The 26,422-nt window shown below is 41.2% G+C and overlaps 2 pseudogenes; both read left to right on the forward strand.

Annotated features, from left to right (window-relative positions):
* Positions 1 to 4,118: 4,118 nt before the first annotated feature.
* On the forward strand, positions 4,119 to 7,102 carry LOC137241814 (large ribosomal subunit protein eL20-like; annotated as a pseudogene).
* Positions 4,299 to 6,863, forward strand: LOC137242597 (vacuolar protein sorting-associated protein 41 homolog; annotated as a pseudogene).
* Positions 7,103 to 26,422: the final 19,320 nt, after the last annotated feature.

Here is a 26,422-nt window from a genome sequence, read left to right on the forward strand (position 1 = left end):
AAATTAGCAAAATCGGAGAACGACCACGCCCACTTTTAAAAAAAATTTTTTAAAGTCGAATTTTAACAAAAAATTTTATATCTTTACAGTATATAAGTAAAATATGTCAACATTCAACCCCAGTAATGATATGGTGCAACAAAATTCAAAAATAAAAGAAAATTTCAAAATGGGCGTGGCTCCGCCCTTTTTCATTTAATTTGTCTAGGATACTTTTAATGCCATAAGTCGAACAAAATTTACCAATCCTTGTGAAATTTGGTAGGGCCTTAGACTCTAGGACAATTTCTTATTTCTGTGAAAAACGGCGAAATCCGCTGAAGCCACGCCCAGTTTTTATACACAGTCGACCGTCTGTCCTTCTGCTCGGCCGTTAACACGATAACTTGAGCAAAAATCGATATATCTTTACTAAACTCAGTTCACGTACTTATCTGAACTCACTTTGTATTGGTATAAAAAATGGCCGAAATCCTACTATGACCACGCCCACTTTTTCGATATCGAAAATTACCAAAAACGAAATAAATGCCATAATTCTATACCAAAGGAGGGTGGTTTCTAAGGGGGCCCGCGATTTCATATTTCATATTTCGTGTTTCATACAGGTACTATGACATTTTTTTTAATACAGGATAGTCTTTAGTTGTTCCATGTGCAATTTTTAAGCCGAATTTCAAAAGCAACGAAAATCTGCATTTCGTTTTAATATTATAGTGAAGTGTGAAAAACAAAAATCTATATATATAAAAAGAAAGGCTTAAATGTGTGTTAGTTGGCCGCCGGTGTTTGAAGATATGAAGTCAGACGGAAAAAGCTTATTAAAATGTATGAAGATAGGCCAAATTTAGGGCAGGACAACGTCTGCCGGGTCGTCTAGAAAATCTATATAATTTACATTTGAGGTTGAGCGCGATGGATATAAGAAATTGGTAATAAGAAAAAATAACCACTTAACCTTCGACTGGTATAAAAAACCAACTGCGTCTGGAAGGTTAATACATTTTTATTCCAAGCACGATAAAGCAATTATTATAAACACTGCCAAAAATTTTATAAAATGAGTAATTTCAATAAGTGATGAGATATATCACAGGAAAAATATAGAAATCATTAAGCGAACACTTGAAGATTGAACAAATGCGTGGTGGCAACGGCGCGCACCCACGTATTTGTTAAATAATAGTTAAGGCGAAAAAGGGGGAAGAAAATAAAAACACCAAAAAGATTTCGTATTAATAAAAAGAATTCACAAAGTGCTTTTATTTATATAAATACAACAAGTGTTAAGAAAAGGTTTAACAAATGTTGTGGAAAATGATATATATGTGATAATAATTTTGAAAAGTTGAACTTACGTGAACGGGCGATTACGTGTTCCTTTGCTGGCTGCTGGATTAAAAGAGGACGAGCCTCTTTGCAACATGAGCCGATGAACCCGAGATACAGCTCCTTCGTTGGGTTTCCCGGCAACAAAGTTGCTATACCGCGGGCTCACAGCGGTAAAAATCTAAGATACATGCGTACTACCACTCACACATGCCTGTGTGTATTAGTGATCACAAGCATATGCGGGTGGTAGTAAACGAAGGAAAGAAGAACATTATGTTACGAGGGAGGGGAGATATATTTAGGCCTGTGGCCTAAACATACCGGCCCCCTTGCCGTAAGCAACAAAGAAAACATTAAAAAAAGGGAATGCTACGCGATCGCACGTCCAGTAAGGCGGTGTAATGGAAGAAGGCAGTGCAGGTGCGGACTGCAAGCACTGCACGCCAGATGGTTGACCTCACGTTTCGCTCTCCTGTGGAAAAGAAAAGAAATTATTAGATATACGTACGTGGTTTTAAATTCCGTGCATATTTACTTAAATATATATATAATATGGCGCATGTGTGAGGCGTGAAAGTCGGATATTTATTTTTGGCAGGCTCCCGAGACCACCAACCCGAACACCGTCGGTTGGGTTAGGAGACCGCCAGCTGTCGATGCCGGTGTACCGCTCACCATCATTTCGGCGTAAATGTCAGCGCCGAGTGTAAGCCGAATCGGTGATGAGCGGTAGAATTGCGGATCCGCCAGCCGCATGAACTCAAAGGGCGCGGCAATCTTGGGGTCCACATTGGACGGTGGACTCAGACGGAAATGGCTTTCGACGACGGCTGCTTGTGTTGTTATGCGCGTCGACGCTCCGAATTTGCCGCGCAGTATGAGGGTGCACTGTCCATGCCCTTGGCGCTCCAATTGTAAGTCGCGTACCAGCTCCGCATCGACGATCGTGCTGGTGGCGCAGGGATCAATAATGGCCCGAACCAGGTGTAAATGCCCACGCGATTCGATTCGTACGATGGCCGTCGGCGCAATAGGCACGAAAGGCCGCATGATGGGCGATGGTGTAGCCTGGAGCAACCGCCCTGTCCGGAAGCCTTCCGGCGTGTCGCGCGTTAGCTTCATTGTATTTTGGGCTTCACGAGAGTATGGCGTCGATTTCTTTCGCCGCGGTGCCACCAATTATTTTGTTGCTTTCGAGGTTTGTTTGCTTTCGCCGCGCTTCTTTCGTGCTGTAACAGCGGCCGGAAACTGCGCATCTCATGATTTACCGTTGACGGTCTTGTCTCCGTTTTTGCTCGCTCTTCCTCCATTTTCGCTCTCTCTTCTTCCATTTCCTCTTCCGCTACCTGCTGAGCCCAGGATTTAGCCGGCCCCGAGAGGTTGATCGACAACGCATCGTCGGACGTGTTGTCTTCGCCGTTTGTGGTCGTCTCGTCGCTTACCGGTCGACGCTCATCTAAATGAAGCGTGGTGTGGTGCTTCTCTTGGCACCTCTTGCAGCTATACTTGCTGTTACATTTGTCCACGCGGTGAAAGGGCGACAGACAGTTTGGACAGTACTTATGCAGAAGTACTGCCCGCAACCTCTCTTCTGGGGATTTTTTACGGTATTCGGCACAGATCCTAAGGCTATGATCCCTGCCGCAGAGCTGGCAAGCGACGTCGAAACGCTTTGCGCCTCTCTCTGACTTGGCCAGTAACGTTTGGTAGCGGGTCATGATCTGAAAGGATATTGGTATCATTGATCATGCCCAAATTGAGGTTAGCGGAATGTTGTTTGGGTGGCGTAAGCCAAAAAAAATATTATCTCTTATATATTTTCGCAAGAGAAAAAAAAAACATTTTATTGAAATACAAAATTAAAGGCCATAAGTAAATACTTATGCGCGCAAAAAAAAAAAAAAAAACGAAGAAAAAACGGATTTAGCACGCATCCATGCGATGTGGCTGGTGCTTTAGTGCCTCTAGTACAATCCTGCAAAAACGCTCTTGTCACTCCACGTCATTTGACTGGTCATTTTACGGTCATAGGTTATATTCCTAGTCACATTTGCATGGGCGTGATTAGGTTTTGTGACCAAATTTTTGTGGGGATTTTATTATTTATTTTATGTCGGTAGATGTCGCCGAAGTAGTCCTAAAGATTTATTTTTGATTTGTGGTGAACTTTGTTTTCACAACAAGTGGCCTGCCACCACACGGAACGGTTCCAAACCTGGTTGAAAAGGTATTACAGAGTTGGACTTCCACCATTCAACATTATCTTTGACGTGTACTGTCGATAATGTTGAGATTCGTGGAATTAAGTATTTTAAATCTCGACCAAATGAATGATTGGTCGAGATATGTAATACGCGACATGTGTGGAGTGTTGTGCTCGATATGTCGCGCGGCATGTAATGCGTGACGTGTAGTGCGGCGTGTAGTGCATGACGTGTAGTGCGCGAGATGCTTGCGCATGAGGCCTAACGTTTGTATTACAATAATCATTGACAGTCAAGCATTAAATGTAGAGATTTTGACATCTGCTACGCTTTCCATTTCCTGAATGAAAAAAAAATGTCATTCATTTAAAACACGCGGTGAGTATGTAAGCTAGTAGATTAGTAGTTGTAATAGATAATACTAATTCATTCCTTTTTTTCTTTTCAGGATCCAGTGCTGTTGGAGGTGTCATGGTACAACATGCAATGAAACAAGCGGCTGAGCAATTATTTCGTGAACCACGCGTTGAGGCACAAAAAAACGTTTAAGGTGACGTGTCGTTTTCTCTAAACGCTGCCAAAATGAAGTCCAAGGGAGATTTGACGGAATACGAAGTGCTTAGCCGCAAATTGCCAACCGAGAAGGAGCCACAAACTCCACTGTACGAAATGCGTATCTTTGCCCCGGATAACATTGTGGCCAAATCGCGTTTTTGGTACTTCTTGCGATAATTGAAAAAGTTCAAAAAAAGTTCATTTGCACATTTCAGGTATGGCTGCCGAGCAAGAGCCAATTAATAACAGCGATACAGAAACCGAAAGTACTGAAGATGAAATCGAGCCCAAGTTTAAATATCATCGTATTGCCAATGATTTGCGTAAAATGCTTAATACAGATGTGGTTACTTGTAGTGCGGCGCACCCAAAGTTTTTGATGTTTGGCACATTTCTGGGTCGTATTTATTTATTTGACCATCAAGGTAATACAGTGACTTCACATCTCTCGGGGGATAAACCAAACGAATTTTCACACACTGTCGCTGTCAATAATATAGATGTTGACGCAAAGGCCGAGTACATCGCTACTTGTTCTGATGATGGCAAGGTAAATATAACTGGCATATTCAGCGATGAAAATAATCAAAATTTAAGTTTTGGTAAATCAATAAAAGCCGTCGCTTTGGATCCGGATCCTAAAATAACGGCTGGAAAACGATTTGTTGTAGGTGACGATAAACTAACGCTTTATGAGAAAAATTTCCTTAAAAAACTTAAATCAACAGTTTTATATAGCGCCGAAGGCTACGTTCTATCAGTATGTTGGAATGGATCCTTTATAGCATGGGCCAGTTATCTAGGCGTACGTGTTTATGATTTAAATGAAAAATGTTCACTTGGGCTCATGAAATGGGAAGAACCAACTAACGCACGCTTGGAGAATTTTCGTTGTAATTTTCGCTGGTCAAATGCAACTACGTTGCTTATAGGTTGGGTCGATACAATACGCATGTGTGTTATACGTAGACGAAATTCAGTTGAAGTTGCTTCCAGAGAATTGCCCGGTTATATAGTAGACCCAATATCAACTTTTCAAACAAACTTCTATATTTCTGGATTGGCGCCACTTACATCTAACCAATTGGTGGTATTGGGTTGCCCGAAAGAAAAGGATGCAGAGCGTAAGTCATTGAGACCAGTGCTTTGCGTTATGGAACATAAACTGAATTCTTGTGAGGAGATTTGTACTGACAATCTTTCATTGCGTGGTTATCAGGAATATGCGGTTAATGATTATAGTTTGGGTTGTATCATTGATGAAAATCGGTATTTCATTGTTGCACCAAAGGATATAGTTGTTGCTAGCCTATATGAAACAGAGGACAGAGTTAAATGGTTGATCGACCATCGTAAATTTGAAGAGGCAATGGAAGTTATATCAACACATGGCGGTAGCACATCATTGCTGTCTGTGGCCAAATTGTACATAAATCATCTACTCGCACAGAAGCAGTACGACGAAGCTGCGGAATTATGTCTGCGCGTATTGGGCAATAAAAATCACTTTGGGAGGAGGAAGTTTTCAAATTTGTTAGGTGCCAACAATTACGTTCAGTTAGCGCTTATCCACCTACCGCCGATGATTGTAAGCTTGATCCACATGTGTACGAGATGGTACTATATGAGTATTTAAAATACGATGCCAAAGGATTTTTGAATCTTATCAAGGAATGGCCATCACATTTATACAATTGCACTGCGGTCATTAATGCAATTCATGACAATTTTCGTAAGCAAAATGCAAATGAATTACTGGAAGCTTTGGCACTACTTTATTTACATCAGCGCGACTATGAAAGTGCATTAAGAATGTACTTAAAGTTACAAAATGCCGACGTATTTGAAATGATACGACGTTATGATCTTTATGATGCAATACATAAAATGATTATACCACTCATACAGTTAGATCGGGAGCGTGCCTTTAAGATTTTATTTGAAAAAAATAAAATTTCACCAGAAATTGTTGTACAACAATTGGAACAAAATCAAGAGTATTTATATTGGTATTTGGATGAATTGGATAAATTTGATAAAAGTGGCAAATACCATTGGAAATTAGTGAATTTATATGCAAAATACGAACGTGAAAAACTATTACCATTTTTAAAAGAATCAAATCACTATCCAATGCAAGAAGCATTAGACGTATGTAAGCGGGAATTATTCTATCCTGAAATGGTGTATTTGTTGGGTCAAATGGGTAATACGATAGAAGCATTAAATATTATTATAGAGAAGATAAAAAATATTGAAATGGCTATTGAGTTTTGTAAAGAGCATAACGACTCGGACTTATGGAATATATTGATTGATGAGTCTGTTAAAGATCCGGGAATTGTATTGAAACTGCTGGATGGCATAGTTGACTATGTGGATCCAGTCGCAGTTGTTGAAAAAATCAAGCTTGGTCAAAGTATACCAGGCTTACGAAATGCTGTAGTAAAGCTTTTGTGGGATTATCGTTTGCAGGTGAAAATTCGTAAAAGCATGCAAAAAGTACAATTTGAATTCTATTATAAGCAACATGAAAAAGTAGTAAATACACAAAATCGTGGCCGTTATGCTTCGGCCTCCGAGTATTGTTTGAAATGTCATCGATCGATTATTAGTACGAACGAAAATATGGCACCGCTTAAAGATATTATTATTTTCCTATGCGGACAAGCATATCATCATAATTGTGCACCTGGCGCCTTGGATACTGATCACTGCGAATTTTGCAATCCCAGCGATTGTGATAAAAATCAAGGTGACGACTTTTTACTACTGCTGAATTAGATAAAAAAAAGACCATCGGTGAAATTGTATCGCCGAAACAGGTGTATGAGACTTCTCCAACCAAAATAAAGAACTTCGGCATTTGGTTGCGTTATGATTCGCGTTCTGGTGCGCACATCATGTACCGCGAGTATCGTGATTTGAAAGTTGGTGGTGCAGTTAAACAATGTTATCGTGATATGGGTGCTCGTCATCGTGCGCGAGATCATTCAAATAATCAAGGTTGAGTCAATCCCAGCCAGGTCTGTCCTACATTTGCCGGTGGATATCACACAAAGGAAATGTAGGTGTGTATAAAATTACATCTTGGAGGTACTGAAGGCTTATTAATATAATTATATTCTTTTTTTCTGAGGGAAGATTGTGTAATCAACATGGCTAACTCATACAACTCTTTCGCTATTGCCCGACGATGGCAACGTACCAACGTCAGAAGCTGCAGCGCTGCATTATGATATACAAGGAGCGGTCGAAGAGGGACGCTATTATATGGATATCGATCAGGTGAGTAGTAGTAAATTAAGATTCGAAATCTCTCGCGGTAATGAGCCATAATGTTGCTCAGATACGCCATCATCTCGTTGCAAGGATCCTGAGCCAGATTAATTTGTTGATTTTTTGCCTTTTATATGCTCTCTACGCATAACTTTTTCCCAAAAATTAGAAAAGAACCATGAATTTAAATAAAATGGCCCAAGTCGGGCATGCTTCAAATTGACCTCAAGTTGTTAAGTTACCCGAGATGGGTGCAGCTTTTCTTCTTTTCAAAAATTCTTTATCCCGATTTGCTGAAAGAATAAACGAAGTCCGCGATGCCAAATTCTTTAGTAGGCTCCAGGGGTTTAGCTACTCTCTTGAAATAAATTCTCAAAGCATACTTAAGTTGAAGATAGATGTACGTATGAGTAGGGTTTGAAAATGCATTTTATTTAAAAAAAAAACTATAAAATAGCGTCTGAAATGTTGATTTTGATGCTTAATACTTCAACACCCAAGTCTCCCGGTTCTAGTATGTTCCAAATAGTTCGCCAAATTTCTTTGGTTGGAATGCAATGCGCAAAGGATAGTGTGCAGAAATCTGAGTTAATACCCTTTTGTGTTAGTCACTTTATTTTAGTTTAATGTTCCGCTTTTAATTGTCTTATGTGGAAAATATTAGGATATTCAAACTGAGATTTAAGTTATTCGGACCTGTTCTCCGGAATCGAAAGTATTTAGCCCATTAAGCACAGATCCTTACATTATTTGCCCCACAAATAAATTTTATTAAATTATTCATTTTATTTGGAAGATTTATTACAACGTTTTGCTGGAATATTTGTTTATTTAGTATAATAAATCTCAATTTGAAAACTCCTATCAAAAAATTGTCCCACCCAAGCAAAGCGATTCCGGTCGAAAGCAAGGTGACGTGTTCTCAATTTCGATCGATCGATTCTTTAGCGTTTTTTTTTTTTATGCAAAATTGCAATTGTCTTGTTGCCTCTGCATTTCCGAAAACCATTGGTGCTGGCATTTTGTTCAAATTTTTGCACAATTTTAATTTAACTAAAACCAAAATAAATAAAAACAGCTGTTTCGCTTTATTATCGACTCGATATGAAAAACGATACGAAATCAGCTTCGAATCGATTTGTTTAAATCTGAACCGAGAACACCAAAAAGAAATGGACTCGGAATCAACCCCGCCTGACCTTTCAAAGCGAGTCGGAATCCAGAACAGGCCGGATTGCTATTCAGAACACCACCTTGTGTTTCTTACAGCCAACCCAATATAAACGCACGCAAGTAATTTTCTGTCAAAAAATGTCTCATGTACATACAAGTTACATGAGAGCAACCCAAGTTGAATTTGCTGCGTGAAAAACTAACTCGATTTCCAATTTTTGTTCTGCGTAACATTTAGATTCGACGTTTGCACACATGCTTTACATTGTCGCAACGCATGCTTATTTGGGTTAGGGCAAAGAACGCCGTGCGGTTTTATTGGGCCAGCTCGTTAAACATTTATTTGCACTTTTACACCTTTACGACGTGTATCTTAATTTTATATTCGAAAATACTTTTAAGTTTGAATGTGTGGTTGCTAATTCAATTGTATTCTGGGGCAGATAGTGAGTCTGCGTTAGGGTATGTTGGCCTTGTTCAGGGGAATGAGAGCAGGGTTATCTGGAATAAAGGGATATGGACTATTAAAGTTCATTTTCCTTGTCGTTGGGCGGAAGTAGTACCAATTTCGCGATTGGTCTCGTAATTTGTCCCTTCATTGTATGAACGTCAACAACACGTACACGGTTATCGGAACCTGGGTGTGTGTTGACGACTCTCCCCATTTTCCACTCGTTCGGTTGTAGGTTATCCTCCTTGATGACGACTAGGTCCCCGGGTTTTAAGTTGGATTGTGGATGTTTCCATTTATACCGTTTCTGGATCTCGGTGAGATATTCCGATTTCCATCTTTTGCAAAAGGTTTGATGAAGGGCTTTCATCTTTTGCCATCGGTTTACAATGGAGGCAGGGTTTTCACTACAGTCGAGTTCAGGTGGAGCTAGAAGATGTCCACCTACGAGAAAATGGCCTGGAGTAAGCGGCTCCAGGTCGGAAGGGTCGTTGGATGAGGGACTTAGAGGTCTCGAGTTGAGGCAGGCCTCAATTCGACATAAGAGGGTTGTAAACTCTTCGAAAGTATATTTATGATCGAACGCGATCTTTCTAAAGTGGGTCTTAAAACTTTTTACCCCCGCTTCCCACAAACCTCCCATGTGAGGGGCGCTTGGCGGTATAAAATGCCATTCTAAAATGTGATGGCTATATTTATTCACTGTTCCGTCCCTTGCTTCACGCAGAAATGCTTTAACCTCGGATCGTAAAGATCGAGAAGCTCCGACAAAGTTAGTACCATTGTCGGAGTAAACGTTTTTTGGACAGCCTCGTCTGGATACAAATCTGGCGAAGGCAGCTAGGAAGGACCCGGTACTAAGGTCGTTTGTCGCTTCGAGATGGATGGCTTTCGTCGAAAAGCAGACAAACAGGCAAACATATCCTTTTGAAATTCGACATCCCCTCCCTCGGTAGGATTTTATATCGAATGGTCCCGCGAAATCTACCCCAGTGTTTGTGAAGGCCCTAGTAAAGGTGGTGCGCTCTTTCGGAAGGATCCCCATAAGTTGCGTTTGTGTCCGCTTCCTGTAAATAGTGCAGACTTTACAGTTGTGGGTAACCGACCTTATCATGACTTTAACGCGTGGGATCCAGTACTGAGTGCGGATATGACGTAGCATCAGCTGGTTCCCTCCATGCAGGGTGGTCTCATGAGAGGATTGAACTATAAGTCTGGATAACCTGCAAGTGTAAGGAAGGATAATGGGATGACTTTCATTATGGGACATGTCTTTCGATGCCCCAGTCCGCCCCCCAGTTCGAATGATGCCTTCTTCATCTATATATGGGTTCAGGGGTAAAATCTCACTCTTGCCATTTATTAGCTTTCCTGACTTCAAATTTGTGTACTCTTCTTGATAATGTTGCCTTTGGCATACTATTATCAATCTTCGTGTTGTTTTTTCTATTTCGTCAGAGGCTATCGAATGAGAATCCCTTTTAAAAGAGGCTTTAGTTGTTGGGTGCGTATTCTGGAAAAACCGAAGAATATAGGATATAACCCGCAAAGCCCTCGGTAGATCGGAAAACCTATCCTGAATATCAAAGTTATTTTTGACCGAAGTTGTATGAACTTTCACCCTCTTTTCCTCCATATTTGTATTGTAGTCTTCTTCTTGTGTTGGCCAATTTTCGTTGTCTTCTTGTAACCAAGAAGGTCCCTGCCACCACAAAGAATTGTCGATTAGATCCGAAGCGAGGAGGCCTCTGCTCGCCAAATCTGCAGGGTTTGACGCAGAGTCTACATGTCGCCATACTTTGTCTCAAACTTTGTCGATGATTTTCGTTATTCGATGTGCCACAAACGTTGACCACGAACATGGTGGTTTTCGGATCCATGCCAGTACTATAGTCGAATCTGTCCAAAGGGTTACTTTAATGTTTGAAAGTTGCATATTTTCTATGGCCGACTCTATAATTTCTGCAAGTAGAACTGCGCCGCAGAGTTCCAGTCGTGGCAATGATATGGTTTTGACCGGGGCTACTCTCATTTTGGCCATCAACAGGTTGGTGAAGACTTGATCCTTTGTTTGTACCCTCAGGAAAACAGTGGCGGCATATGCTTTTTCCGAGGCATCGCTGAATCCATGTATTTCGATATTGTCCTTCAATGTGTAGTGAACCCATCGCGGTATGCGTATATCGTTGATCTTTTCGTAGTCCGTCATGAATGATTGCCACCGATGTAGTTTCAGACACATCTTCATCCCAGCCTGTCCCTTCCAACCAAATATTTTGCATTATTATTTTGGCTACAATTACGACTGGTGCCAGCCAGCCAAGAGGGTCGAAAAGTTTCGCGATCGCAGAAAGTATTGACCTTTTTGTTACGGCGTGGTTATTGTCAAAGGGTTTCGCTGTGAAGTAAAAGTAGTCGAAATGGGCGTTCCACCTGATACCGAGTGCTTTTACCATGCTGATGTCTTCAAACTTAAGAAAATCCTCGCTTAATAGGTGTTGCTTCGGTATACCCTGTAGGATTTTCTTGCAGTTGGACGTCCATTTTCGCAATGGGAAACCTGCCGATTGCAATGCCAATGATATTTCGTCCCTTGCCTTGATTGCAATTTCGATGCTGTGTCCACCGGCGAGTACGTCATCAACGTACATGCAATTTCGCAGTATATCTGCTGCCATTGGATGCGATGTCTCCACGTCATCAGCTAGTTGGTGCAGCGTTCGAATCGCAAGATACGGAGCACAATTAACCCCAAAGGTTACCGTTTTCAATTCATAAATGTTAATTGGAATTTTGGGGCATTTGCGAAATATGATTCGCTGATATTTTGTTTGGCCTTCATTGACCCATATTTGGCGATACATTTTCTCTATGTCGCTGTTAAATACGTATTTGAACAGCCGCCAACGTAGTATAAGAATTGTCAGGTCGGATTGAAGAATCGGACCTGGATATAAGGCATCATTTAAACGTTTGCCATTAGTGGTAGGACAAGATGCATTAAATACGACTCTGACTTTTGTCGTTGTACTTCCCTCCTTTATAACAGCATGGTGAGGTAGGAAGTAACAGTCATTTGAGTCTGGAGAAATATTACCTATTTGTTTCATGTGCCCTAAAGTTTCATATTCGGATACAACTCTATTGTATTCCGTTTGAAGGACTGGGTTTTTCGCAAGTCGTGTCTCGTTGCGATAGAATTGAGAGTACGCACTTCTTAATGAGGGGCCTAAGTTAAACTCTTTCCTAAAGGGTAAGGAGACTACGTATTTGCCATCGTTGTTCCGAACTGTTGTGGATTTGTATAGCTCCTCGCAGTAAGTGTCATCGTTATTGATGCTCCTTTTCTTTGGAATTTCCTCTATCTCCCAAAAGGCCGCCAATTGTTTATCTAAAGTGACCTCATTGAAATATGAAACTAGGGTCTTATTTGTATCAACCGCATCTGTCCGGCCTGTCAAGGTAGGTAGGTAGGTTGAACTGGCCGGTCCATGAGGACCTCACATAGACTGATTGAGTCCGTAGTGTTACCAGAAGTTTGTTTTAACGACCAAACTGAAAAACCCTATCAAAAACCAGGACCTATGTTATAAAATAACTCCGTCCTCTTGGCAAATACTAGAAGCTTCCTAGGACTTAAGCCACTTGCTGCTTCTAGATCTGACAGCTGTATCACTCCTAATAGCTGGAGTCTTAGCCTGGCAAGTGCAGGGCACGAGCACAGAACGTGCTCGATCGTTTCCTCCTCCAACCCGCACTTCCTACACCTGCTATCACTGACCAAGCCTAATTTAAAGGCATGTGACGCCAGAAGGCAGTGTCCAGTCAGAATACCCGTCATGAGTCTACAGTCCTCTCTTTTTAATGATAGAAGCAACTGTGTTAGTCTAAGGTTGTAAGACCTACACATAATCTTCGACACTTTACAGCCCCGCGCTTGAACCCACGCCTTTTCTGCTTGGTCGATCATGTGCACCTCTCGCCTTCGCTTAATCTCGCCCAATCTAATTGGGACGTCTACGGAGCAAGCTTCAAGGGATGCGCCCTTTTTAGCTAATTCGTCCGCTTTTTCATTCCCATCTATTCCCATATGCCCTGGGACCCAATATAGATGTATGCTTCTCCCTGTCCCGATTCTCTCCAGAGACTGCTTACACTCTAACACGCATTTAGATGCTGTGCTATGCGGCCTGTCAAAATCCAGCCGAACACCGTTTCCTGTGCTATTAATGTGTTTAGCACGTCCTTCCTGATACCGCCTAGCATAATTTGGGGGTATATGTCTCCGCCCAGAATTAAGTCGACTGGCTCATTGACAAAGAATCTTTTGTCAGCCAGTACTAAGTCAGGGAATGCTTGCCTAGTCATTGCGTTTATTTGGCAAGTTGGAAGATTCCCTGTTAATTGTGGTAAAACCAGCACGATCGTATTGATCTCGATTAATGGGTCTGTTGGTGACCGCAATTGTATGTTGCACGCTTCTTTTACTTGTGCAGACATTGTATTATTGATGCCCGAAACTTGGGCATGCATGCGTTTAGATGGCAGATTAATTCTGCGCTTTAGTTTCTCGGTAATGAATGAACATTCAGATCCCGAGTCTATCAGGGCTCTCGCCGAATAGTCAACACCATTAAAATGAATACTGACCTGAGCTGTCCCTAGTAATACCCCTTTATTTGTGTTTGCGAAACATGAGTTCACATTATTAATCGGAGCATTTTCCCTTTCAGCATTGCGTCGTATTTGAGCTTCCCGTGAGGTAGATGCAGATGCTCCGATAGTGTCTGAAGTATTGGTTGGTTTTGGCTGATTCGAAATATGAAGCAGCGTATGATGTCTTAAATGACATGTGGCGCAGTTCATTTGACTGGTGCACTTTGTCACCGAATGGCCAGCAGAAAGGCAGTTTATGCACCCACGGCTGCTCTTAATTTGTTCAAACCGTTTATTGGGTGTTAAACGTAAGAACTTTTCACACTTTGAAATTCGATGTGCAGGACTTTTGCACATCTTACACGTAGGTTTGGCTACTGTTGCACTTGCCTGGTAGGACCCTAATCGTTTCGACGATGTATCTGCCGAGGAACGAGAAGCATGTGGCTTAGAGGGTTTTGAAACCGTATCCCCTCTTATATCTACGACTGTTTCCAACGTTTGGAATCTGCTGGATAAGAATTTATCCAAATCTGCCCATTTTGAAATTTCTGTTTTATTTTCTATTGTTTGTTCCCATAGAGCCAGTGTGGTTTCTGGCAGTTTTGTGGAGCACAAATACGTTAGAATTGCATCCCAGTTTGATATGTCAATCTTGTGACATTGAAGCGCTGAGATACAATTGTTTATTTCACGTTGCAGTTTTTTAATGGAGCTACCGCATTCGCTCTCAACTACTTTTAAACTAAAAAGAATTTTTAATTGGGCATTGACCAAGATACGTTTGTTTTCGTATCGGTCACATAAATTTTTCCACGCTGTATCGAAACCGTCTGTTGTTAAGGAACACCGTTCCACTATCTCTTTGGCCTCCCCTTGAGTTTTTTGCCTTAAATAGTATAGTTTTTGCACTGCATGGAGTTTACTATTATTAATATATATGGCAGTGAACATGTCCCTAAAAGACGGCCATGAAATATAGTCACCTTTGAAAATATCCGTATCACATGCTGGCAGGCGCACATGATATTCCATATTATCTGAGACATCTACTTTCTTATCTTTCTTTTCAAAATTTTCCAAAAGCTCAGCTATTGCCGCCTGACACTTTAGGAAGCTGAAATAGCACATTTTATGCTTCTTCTTGATAGCCGATAAGTCCTTTGAATCAAGCTCTGATGAACCTAAGAGCTTTTCGTATGTCACCTTCGTAGCTTCCCACAGAGTTTTTAACTCATCCCTTTGGTATATTAGGGAGTGTTTACTGTGTTGTGAAGGTGACATGTCGTTGAAGTCATTTTCATACTCCGTCACTGCATCTGCTTGGCGTGTATAGGTATCCATTATATGAAAATTTATTGAAATATTAATTGATTAATTGCCTTTGCAGAGAGTATTGAGTGAAAATGAACTGAAACGAAGGACTCTGTTTGAGAGAGATCTCTCGAGGAAGTGGCCTCGAAGCTTGCGAGAAAGCTAGTAATTAATTTTAAGAATGTGCAATTTTCGTGGTGGCAACGGCGCGCACCCACGTAATTATTCAAAGAATGCTCTAATGCAGATGTGCCAATGACTTGTGTAAGCCAATAAGTAATGGCTAGTGAAGAAAGTGGTGTTAGTGAAAAAATAAAGAAATGTATGAACGTTCGTTATTGACTTTTTGGTAATTTAACCAAGGGCTGTGATCTTTTGTATCACAAAAAATTAGATCAGTCAAAAACTGATTTGTGTATTGCCGCAAGTGAAAAATAAAAATAATTCAATTTTTAAAAAATTGAACAGGAAATAAGCCTTTTGGACACCCAAACAACAACAACAATATATGTGTATGTAACTAAGTGCACTTTGTACTATAGCACCAAACTAAATTGCGAACGTATTGCCCGTGTAAATAAGTGCAAGAAAATTTTTATGTGGAAGAAAATTTTATTTAATTAAATGTGCGCCTAAAATAAATTTACAGGTTTCTGAATAAGCAACCTTAACAAATCGAATTTTTGTGCAGTGGATTAACTTAATTTTTTCAGATAAATCCTGCAAAGGTGAAAATCGAAAAGTGACGCAAATCGGTGTTTGAGGTTATGTTAACCTTTTAGAGCAGTGTTGTGCTACCTTGAGCTGTGTCCGGAAAATCTTACCGCTGGTGGGGGATAGTTCCGGATAGTCACAAGGCGTGTTGCACAAACTTTAAATAACTGCGTTAAGCGCCTTTTCCTATTTTTGCACAAGATGAGACTTCTCACTTCACGGAAAAAAAAAACAAAATCACTTGCACTATTACATATAAAAAAGTCACTTTGTAATTTGTAATTTTATTTTGTGAAATTTTATTAAAAGTGAAAAGGAAAACCCTACCTAGCACGGAATACTTTCAACCACGTACCTTTATTAATTCGTTGATCCGGAGTACTCGAATGTGAATTACATTTTGTTGTTGGATGTTTCCAAAATGTACCACCAAAATGTACCACCAAAATTTATCAGTTGTTGTATATTGGATATAAATCGCTGGTATCACCAAGAAAGTTGTATTATTTGCTGTTGAAATTTTTGGTTTTTCCTGTGTATTATCACTTCCTTGCTTTAATGCCTAGAGAGTTGAGTGGACTGTAATTGTGTGACTGGTTCTCTTTACCGGCGCGGTAAGGACCATGAACAAATGCGCGGTGGCAACGGCGCGCACCCACGTATTTGTTAAATAATAGTTAAGGCGAAAAAGGGGGAAGAAAATAAAAACACCAAAAAGATTTCGTATTAATAAAAAGAATTCACAAAGTGCTTTTATTTATATAAATACAACAAGTGTTAAGAAAAGGTTTAACAAATGTTGTGGAAAATGATATATATGTGATAATAATTTTGAAAAGTTGAACTTACGTGAACGGGCGATTACGTGTTCCTTTGCTGGCTGCAGGATTAAAAGAGGACGAGCCTCTTTGCAACATGAGCCGATGAACCCGAGATACAGCTCCTTCGTTGGGTTTCCCGGCAACAAAGTTGCTATACCGCGGGCTCACAGCGGTAAAAATCTAAGATACATGCGTACTACCACCCACACATGCCTGTGTGTATTAGTGATCACAAGCATATGCGGGTGGTAGTAAACGAAGGAAAGAAGAACATTATGTTACGAGGGAGGGGAGATATATTTAGGCCTGTGGCCTAAACAAAGATAATGACTTTCCAACCCATCTTATAAACATATACATACAAGATCACTTCGCTAAAACAGAAAATAATAAAAAGGAGGCAAATATAATATATAAGACAGTCACCTTTGTACAAGGCTTGTCAAACAGAATGAAGCATTCTAATATGTATGACAAAGGAAAAGGTAGAATAGCATTTAAATATGACAATACTCTGCAACAAATATATAGCAACAAAAAAAAAAGAAATCGAAATATCGAAATCCGACGTAGTTTATAAAATGAAATGCAATGGCGACGGGTCCCACGTATGCAATAAGGTATATGTGGGGACATCTAAATCAAAATTAAAGACAAGGATTTCCCCTCACAAAGCGAATTTAACAAAATCGCGAGCACCCTAATGACAACAAAATGGCTTTAACACAACACGGGATTTAGAAAATATAGCGATATTAGAAAAATAAAAGCATTATAGGAAGCGCTTCATTCTGGAAATGTTGCACATTATAAATACTCCTACGGATATATGTATGTATGAATTTTAGGAGTGATACGGGCCACTGTGCACAAGCCTACAGACAACGCAACAAAAATAGCTGCAATCAATGCTGAGTCTCATTTGCTCGTGTTCTGTCCTACCACCTTTGTATGTTCGCTCGCCATACAACAACAACTAACCTGTTGATGATAAATATGTTTTGAGTGTCGCTTATAGTTTATTAATTCATATATGGTTGTTATTGTTAAATTTTGTTTACCATTACGGTTCTTTAATTGTTTACATCTTGTCTTATAGCTCCGTCACATAAGCAGTTTTTCATATAGATGAGTTTAACACAAGCTTATGCATTATGAGTAGATTGCACGTATTTTTATGAAGAACGGTAGAATGACCGACACTGGGGCTCCATCTGATATTGAAAAGTAGCCAACTCCCAAATTTTATTGCAAGCAAATTATAAGAAAAAGAATTTGACATTTGCTTTGGCTATGGGTGTTGGCACACTTTGAACTGAAATTATTTTTCCCACTGGTTGGTAACTTTTCTAACATTTTTCGGAATTAAAAACTGCAATATAACAATTGAATATGACACAAAATATTTTAGCAAGTATTTTTGTTTATAGGGAGAATGTTTATAACAGTGCTTCGCGAAATTTTGTATGTGAATGGGAAAGGCGCAATAAACTTCAATTGCCAAGTCTGAAGTTCCTTCATATTTACAAACGCAAGATCTTGTTTAAGTGTGGCGATGTTACTGGAATGCACAAGCTTGTGTTAAACGCATCTATGTATATGAAAAATGTCATTGTGCCGCAGCCTTAAAATTAGTTGATAAGCATAAATCATATGTGTAAATTGTTAATTTTTATGTGCATTCAATGTTTTTAGTGTAATATTTATCTTAATTTTCAGTCTTGAAGATGACTTAAAACTGAGGTCGAAATATCGACAACAAAAAATATTCTATATGCAAAATCAAAATCGGTTTTTGAAATTTTGATATATATGTATATTTGTGTGGCCTAGAGCTCGAATAAAAGTTTTCAATAAGCAACAACACTAAAGCTGCAGACATTGGTGCTTTATCGGTAACCGTATCGGTAACTTTATAACAGTTGATTCGACCAACCTTATGAGAATCAATGCAATCGGTTATTGGTGCCGCTAAGGTCGTAACCGTATCGTAGCCAACCAATTGGGTTTTGGTTCATCTTCGTAACGATAAACAGCTGATTACGTTAGGGATACGACTACAGTGACATGACAAACGGCACCATTGACTACAGCTTAAGGCCCTTAATAACTACAAAAGTACTAATTCATTTATTTATATCGCCGTCGTTTAGTGCCTCTGCGGTACGGAGATCGCCTGACGCACACGTGCGCCTTGGAACAAGGAACCACAACATAATTAAATACGCTTCCCAAGGCCGTCGGTTCTATGTACCGGAGCGACTCGGGGTTTTTCCCGACCAAGGACCGCCATTTCAGTGTAACCCCATTTAATTTGTTGTGTCCCTCCCACAAATTGTCATCCTCCCAGCACCTTCTTGCAGAGGGATTGCTCAATATTCTCTTGCTCCGGGAAGTTATCGAACCCAATCCGGGTCCGTCTCCTAACTCCGGTCCTGAGAAATGGTTTTGCTGCATCTGCCGGAAAAGAATCTTTTTAGGACGGTCATACTATTGTGAGTGTGTCTCATGTAAGGGATGGTTGCATCGGACAGGTTGTTCTGGGCTAGATCCCAAAACCAGACGTCCAATTAACTTCTATAAATCTTTTCTCCTTGCTATTCACGCCCTAGGACGTCAAGTAGTCTGCGCCTTAGCGCCCCGACTACCTTCCCGCAGCCCTGCTGCTCAGCAAGCCACAACAAGTACCCGCTGCTGCTCGCGCCGCACGGCGCCACCAACTCATACGGCTGCTCCCACTCATACTTACAATCTCCGTAGTAGACTCGGAAACAATGCCGAGCATCAGCCCCTGCCCCGTCTTCTCCTCCCTCCTCCTTTCCGGCAGCAATTGTGTAGGTGGCGGCTACCGTGGCGTGATGGTAGCGTGCTCCGCCTACCACACCGTATGCCCTGGGTTCACACCCCGGGCAAAGCAACATCAAAATTTTAGAAATAAGATTTTTCAATTAGAAGAAAATTTTTCTAAGCGGGGTCGCCCCTCGGCAGTGTTTGGCAAGCGCTCCGGGTGTATTTCTGCCATGAAAAGCTCTCAGTGGGCATAAAACATGTAGGTCGCGTCCGGCCAATTTGTAGGGAAAATCAAGAGGAGCACGACGCTAATTGGAAGAGAAGCTCGGCCTTAGATCTCTTCGGAGGTTATCGCACCTGGAGGCGGCATTTATCGCATTTATCATACAGCACTCTGTGCAATATCATATATTTGACCCTGGCATCGGCCGCAGAGACAATGTCTTAAAACGTCAAGGCTTATCTGTCCGGTCAGGCGATGCAAGCCTAGAAATCATCAACATCTACATCCCTCCTGCCACCTGTTGCTCCAGTGGATACCGCCCTAATATCAGCGCCTTACTCACTGGCAACAATCGCATTATCTTAGGCGATTTCAATGCCCATCACGATCTATGGCATTCAAATTTGTGGGCGGACATTAGGGGTGAGATATTGGCGGATCAAATAGAAGAAACGACGTTCTGCACAATAAACGGAGACGCCCCCACACATATGGTAGGAAGCTGTCACAGTTCGTCGGATATTTCAATCGTGAGCGCAGAACTCGTAAACTGCGTCAACTGCGTCCGATGGTAACATTGGCATCCGTCCACCTGCCTATACTTATTTCGCTCGAGCGTACCGCCGACTTCATCGTCACAGAAAAACGCACTTTCGTAAACTTTAAAAAGGGAAAGTGGGATGAATACAAATCCTTTACAGACAACCGCTTTGCTGCCCCCCCCCCCCCCTATCCCGACTGATGCCCGCCAAGAGGAGCGTGCTTTCCGCAAGGTCATTGATTTCGCCTCGGAATGTTTCATTCCCCTCCGGTAGAATTCCCAAAATTCGGCCCACTTCCAGGTGGAGGCCGCAAACTTAGCGAGAGAACGTGACCTTATAAGACAGCTCGATCCCGGCGACCCCAAATAAGGGATATACTCCAACGCATCAGATTGCTTGTAGATGAACACAAGCGGGCGAAATGGGAGAAGTACCTAAGCGGTTGTAACCTCTCTGCCGGTGTAGGTAAACTTTGGTACACCGTAAAGTCCCTATCGAATCCGTCTAGGCACAATGACAAAGTTTCCATCGCCTATGGCTTTATCGCTGTCGGATGTGAAAAAATGCGCGAGCGCTTTCTTCCGACAATATATAATGAATTCTACGGTCGACAAAGACAGACGCAGGGTCAACAGACACGCATATAAACATAAATTCAGCGCGTCACGAATTACCATTACCGCTAAAGAGGTTGAGGATGCCATCGGTAATGCCAAGCCATCTAAAGCAGTGGGCCCAGACGGCATAGCCATGTCGATGCTTAAAAGCCTACGGAAAGAGGGTTTCAAATATTTAGCACATGTCTTCAACCTGCCTCTTTCCACTTTTGTCACACCCGAAAAATGTAAAATGGCCAAGGTGGTCCCCACTCTATTAATATTGTTACGAATATTAGCAAAACTAAGGAGTGCTGCCATCTCCAGGCCGATGCTAAGCAGTGACGTGAATTCACATCAATAATTCAATCATTATGTATCTACATAAACGAATCAATAATTGCGTCTACACATATGTACACATTCCGACGAGCAACATTTACATACAAGGCAGCGAGAGATGAGATGTCACACACAGATGAATTTACTTATACGCTTATGTGTGTGCGGGAGACTGTAAACTACAAACACATGCATATATATTATCTGAGTTGTCACAAGAGAGGGCAATAATTTTTGCACGTAGTTGTGGCTGGCGATTTTGTAGCCGAAATAACTAGTAAGTTCTGGAAATCGAAGAGCCTAGAAGTATGCAGCGTAAACTATAAAAGCGGGACAGGCGAGTAAGAAGTAATTCAGTTTGATTTGAGTTGTCAAGCAGTTTGATTAAGACGATATCTAGCGAGCAATAGCAGTGTAGAGTTTCATTGAGCTATCAATCAGTGTGGTTATTAAGCAAGCTATTCGTTGCACAGTTTGTTATTGTGAAGTACTTTAATAAAGGCCATTTTGCATTATTACAAATTGGAGTTATTTATTCAACAGTTTAGTGATTCGAACTTAGCAGAGGATTGCAAATAAGAGGATTTGCAAGAAAAATCGTTACAATTGGTGTCAGAAGAGGAATTGTTGAATAAATTACAGAGGACAACAAGGACATGACAAAGTTCAGTGAATTGAAGATCCAGCAACTAAAGAAGGAGTTGGAGAGCCGTGGATTGAATACAAGCGGCGTTAAACTTGAACTTCAGGCACGGCTACGAGAGGCAATGGAAGGAGAAGGAATTGATGTGGAAGAGTATGACTTTCATCTTGATGGCGAGGAAATAACAAAAATCGAAGAAACACCGCAGACAATGGCGAACACAGACTTGAACATGATTTTGGCTGCAATATCTGCTCAAACATCGACAGTGGCTTCTCAACTGGAATCGCAAAGGACAGATATAACATCTCAACTGGCATCTCAACTAGAAGAACAGAAAACGTATATGTCATCTCAACTAGAAGAACAGAAGACGTATATGGTATCACAGATGAAATCACAAGAAACCCGTATATCCGAAATGTCGTCGCAAATGTCATCTCAGCTGGAATCGCAGGAGAACCGTATAACAGCGAAGATTGAAGCACAAGAGGAACGGATATCCGAAATGTCGGCTCAAATTTCAGCACAGATATCATCGCAGATCTCTGCTCAACTGGAAGAGCAAGAAGGGCGTATTTCCTTGCAGTTGGAGGCGCAAGATACAAAAATTTTACAGTTTGAAGAAAAAATCGAGGCCGAGGTGGATGCTTTGAGAGGACGTATCGAGCAGTTGCAACTGAATCGCCCAGCAGTTTCAACTAGTAATTCAAAGGTAAAAACACCATCCTTTGACGGTTCTGTTCCTTTCCAGGTCTTTAAGCTACAGTTTGAGAAGACCGCAGCAGTGAACAACTGGAATGTGGAAGATAAAGTTGCCGCACTCTTCGTAGCATTGAAAGGACCAGCTGCCGAAATCTTACAGACTATTCCAGAGTACGAACGGAACAGTTATGACGCATTGATGGCTGCTGTAGAACGGCGATACGGAAGCGAACACAGGAAACAGATATTTCAAATAGAATTGCAAAACCGCTACCAAAAAGCTAACGAGACTTTGCAGGAGTTGAAAGATTGGCTCATCTTGCAAATGCGGATGCACCCGTGGATTACACGGAAAGAGTGAAGATTCAGAGCTTTATAAATGGCATAAGGGACGTCGAAACGAAGCGAGCCACATACGCGAACCCAAAGCAAACATTTTCTGAAACCGTATCCCATGCATTGACTCAGGAAACAGCGTCGCTTCTGTGTAAGCCAGTTTTCAAAGCACGCCGTGTGGAAGTAGAAAGGCCAGAGTGGGTAGACGCAATATTGGAGGCGCTGAAAGGATCGCAAAAGCGGAGTGAAAAAGTTATCAAATGCTTCAAATGCGGGAAGTCCGGTCACATTGCACGTCATTGCGATCTTGGCCTTAATAGTTCCAACAATGTGGGTGGGCGTAAACGCAAAGCTGGGGGAGATGAGCAAGAGCGAGTAAGAGGTAGAGAGCTAGATCCAGCTATTGGATGCCCTGTGATATCTGTATCGCAAATTGGTAGAAAATCGAGCAGTCTTACCGTCAGAGGGAATGTGGATGGCAACGAACGAATACTGACTGTAGATACGGGCGCATCTCATTCCTTGATCCGATCTGACTTGGTCAACAGGAGAGTAAAACCGTTACCTGGAGCAAAGTTGCGTACGGTCACTGGCGAGTATAACCAAGTTCAGGGAGAAGTGATATGTGAAGTATTGATTGGGAAGGTCATGTTTCTACACAAATTTGTTGTGGCGGAGATTGTTGATGAAGTTATATTGGGAGTGGATTTCTTGGTTGACCATGACATCAAGATCGATATGCAGAGAAGGGTGATGCGTTATGAGAACCAAGATGTGCCACTTAACTTTAGTTTGGAACAAGGGTTCAGCAGTAATCGGGTACTGGTGGAGAAGACTCGACGAAGGCCACGAAATTCAAAGGTAAAGGTTGATGGAACAAATGGGCCGAACAAATCAAACCCGGAGGTACCTGTGAGAGAAACACTGGGATTGAAAAGCCCTAACGGACGTACTAAAACGAAGAAAGAATGCAAGGGTGGTTTCAAGCCAAAGCACACTACTGTTGTGAAGCGTCGGAACGATACTGATTATGCAAAGCAAATCCGTCCAGCGAAAGCTCTGCGAAGTAGTTCTTCATTGGCCGAGCAACAGAGTGCGAGGGAACGATCGAGGATAATGAGTAGTAAGATGAAACACAGGTACGACAAGGAAAATAATTCGGAAGGTTTCCGGGAGGGAAATTTGGTACTGTTATACAACCCTCACCGGCGGAAAGATGTTCCATCCAAATTTCGGTACAGTTGGGAAGACCCGTACAAGGTTGTGAAGAAGATCAGTGATATCATCTACCGCATACAAAGCATTGAGAAACCACGGAGTAGAAGAGTGGTACATATGGCGATGCTAGCGGCGTTTAGATTGGGAGATATGTCTGATCGGGACGATCAGACTTAGGTGGAGGGCAGTGTTACGAATATTAGCAAAACTAAGGAGTGCTGCCATCTACAGGCCAATGCTAAGCAGTGACGTGAATTCACATCAATAATTCAATCATTATGTATCTACATAAACGAATCAATAATTGCGTCTACACATATGTACACATTCCGACGAGCAACATTTACATACAAGGCAGCGAGAGATGAGATGTCACACACAGATGAATTTACTTATACGCTTATGTGTGTGCGGGAGACTGTAAACTACAAACACATGCATATATATTATCTGAGTTGTCACAAGAGAGGGCAATAATTTTTGCACGTAGTTGTGGCTGGCGATTTTGTAGCCGAAATAACTAGTAAGTTCTGGAAATCGAAGAGCCTAGAAGTATGCAGCGTAAACTATAAAAGCGGGACAGGCGAGTAAGAAGTAATTCAGTTTGATTTCAGTTGTCAAGCAGTTTGATTAAGACGATATCTAGCGAGCAATAGCAGTGTAGAGTTTCATTGAGCTATCAATCAGTGTGGTTATTAAGCAAGCTATTCGTTGCACAGTTTGTTATTGTGAAGTACTTTAATAAAGGCCATTTTGCATTATTACAAATTGGAGTTATTTATTCAACAGTTTAGTGATTCGAACTTAGCAGAGGATTGCAAATAAGAGGATTTGCAAGAAAAATCGTTACAATATGCTTCTTGCAATGCGAGTTTTAGTGACAAATTTTTCTTTCACAATTTTATTTGTCTTCGAGGTCACTTTTACTTACTTGCCAACACCATCCAAACTTAAAGTTATATTTGTCCAACAAAATACTTTTTCTCCTTATGGGGTAATTTTGATTTTCTTTCGAGTACGTAAAATGCACTTTGTAATTACTTGCATTTTTTACAATTTGTTTCAGCCAGTCTTTGGCTTCTTTCTGTTGCGTTCAAAATTTAAGCTAATATTATTATTAATTATTATTTTAGTTTCTGCTTAAAACTTTTAGTTTCCCAATTGTACACACTGCCAGTGTATTATTTTTTTTTACTTGGAAATATCTTGTTACACGAAAATTGTGAAAAAAGTTTTAAAGTTTGCACAAGTTTTTATTGCACATCGATGGCAAAATGAAAACATACTTTTTTGATGACTGTATATCCACATATCCACCCTCTTGATCCATAAGGAACTTGGGGTCGCCAGAGCCTCGGCTGTTAAAAAAACAGGGTTCGTCACAGGTAGGGGAGGTTGCCAATTGGTTTGGAGAAGCTATATATTGCGCTGGCAACCCCTTGAAAGGGTTGCACCACACAACCCCTTGAATAAATTTGGTATATTAGTCGCCCCTTACGACGGCACACCTGCCGTGTGTATATTCTAAGCCCCTAACCCGCTGGGGCCTTAGATTCTAATCGTCATGCATGCTGCCATCCGGCGAACTCCTCACCGCCTTATTTGAATAGCTCCTCAGGGAATTCATCAGCACCCGCGGACTTGTTATTTTTAAATCTGGTGATTGCTATTCTGTCTTCGTCATAACCAGATAGGGTGACATTAGTTCCGTCATCATCGATTGCACGATCGGGTTCATCATTCCTGTGCGATACATCGCTGTCTCCATTTAGGAGAGCGGAGAAGTGTTCCCTCCATAATCTAAGTGCTCTCTGGATAAGGTCACCGTTTTCATTCTTACAGGAGTTTGCCCCGTACTTGAGACATTTAGTCTCTCACAGACTGTTTGAATAAAATTTGCGGGCGTTATTCCTAGTGACTACCAGCTTAAAATTCTTACACTCACCTCCATTCGGCCTATGCTTGTTTCTTCCTGCAAAAGCGCATTGCTTTCTTTTTCAACACGCGGTAGCGTTCACAAACACTTCTTGTTCCAACTTTGTTTTAACGTAGCCCTGTAGGCAGCGTCTTTTCTTTCAGTAGCAACGCGTCATTCTTCATAATAATAGTTGCTTTTCCGCGGTCGCCGGTAATGAAAGTTATCTAGGCGGCGGTAGGAAGTGCTGCTCCTGCATTTCGTCGGGTTGACTTGCGCTCTCAGAGAACAGATGTCAGAGTCGAGTTGCGAAATCATTGGCAGTTTATTCCGATTGCAGCCTTTCGATGTCAAGCATACCGTGTGTTTATTTCATTTCAGGTACCTTTTATTGTTTTTAATATGTATGCATATCTTTGTTTACTTTATCGAATGAATTTTGTTTTTAAAAATTTCGGATACGAGGCTACTTTTTATACAAACTAGCCCTAGCCTTTTCTGAGATGAGAAGAATGGCTATGGTATTTTTCTCGAAATGGTCATAAGGTCAAACGGAAGTTTCCCAAATGGCCATAAATTCAATGTCAATTGACTTTATGACCATTTGAAGTAG

This window comes from Eurosta solidaginis, chromosome 2 (genome assembly GCF_040869045.1).
Source record: "Eurosta solidaginis isolate ZX-2024a chromosome 2, ASM4086904v1, whole genome shotgun sequence".
In the NCBI taxonomy this organism is placed as follows: domain Eukaryota; kingdom Metazoa; phylum Arthropoda; class Insecta; order Diptera; family Tephritidae; genus Eurosta; species Eurosta solidaginis.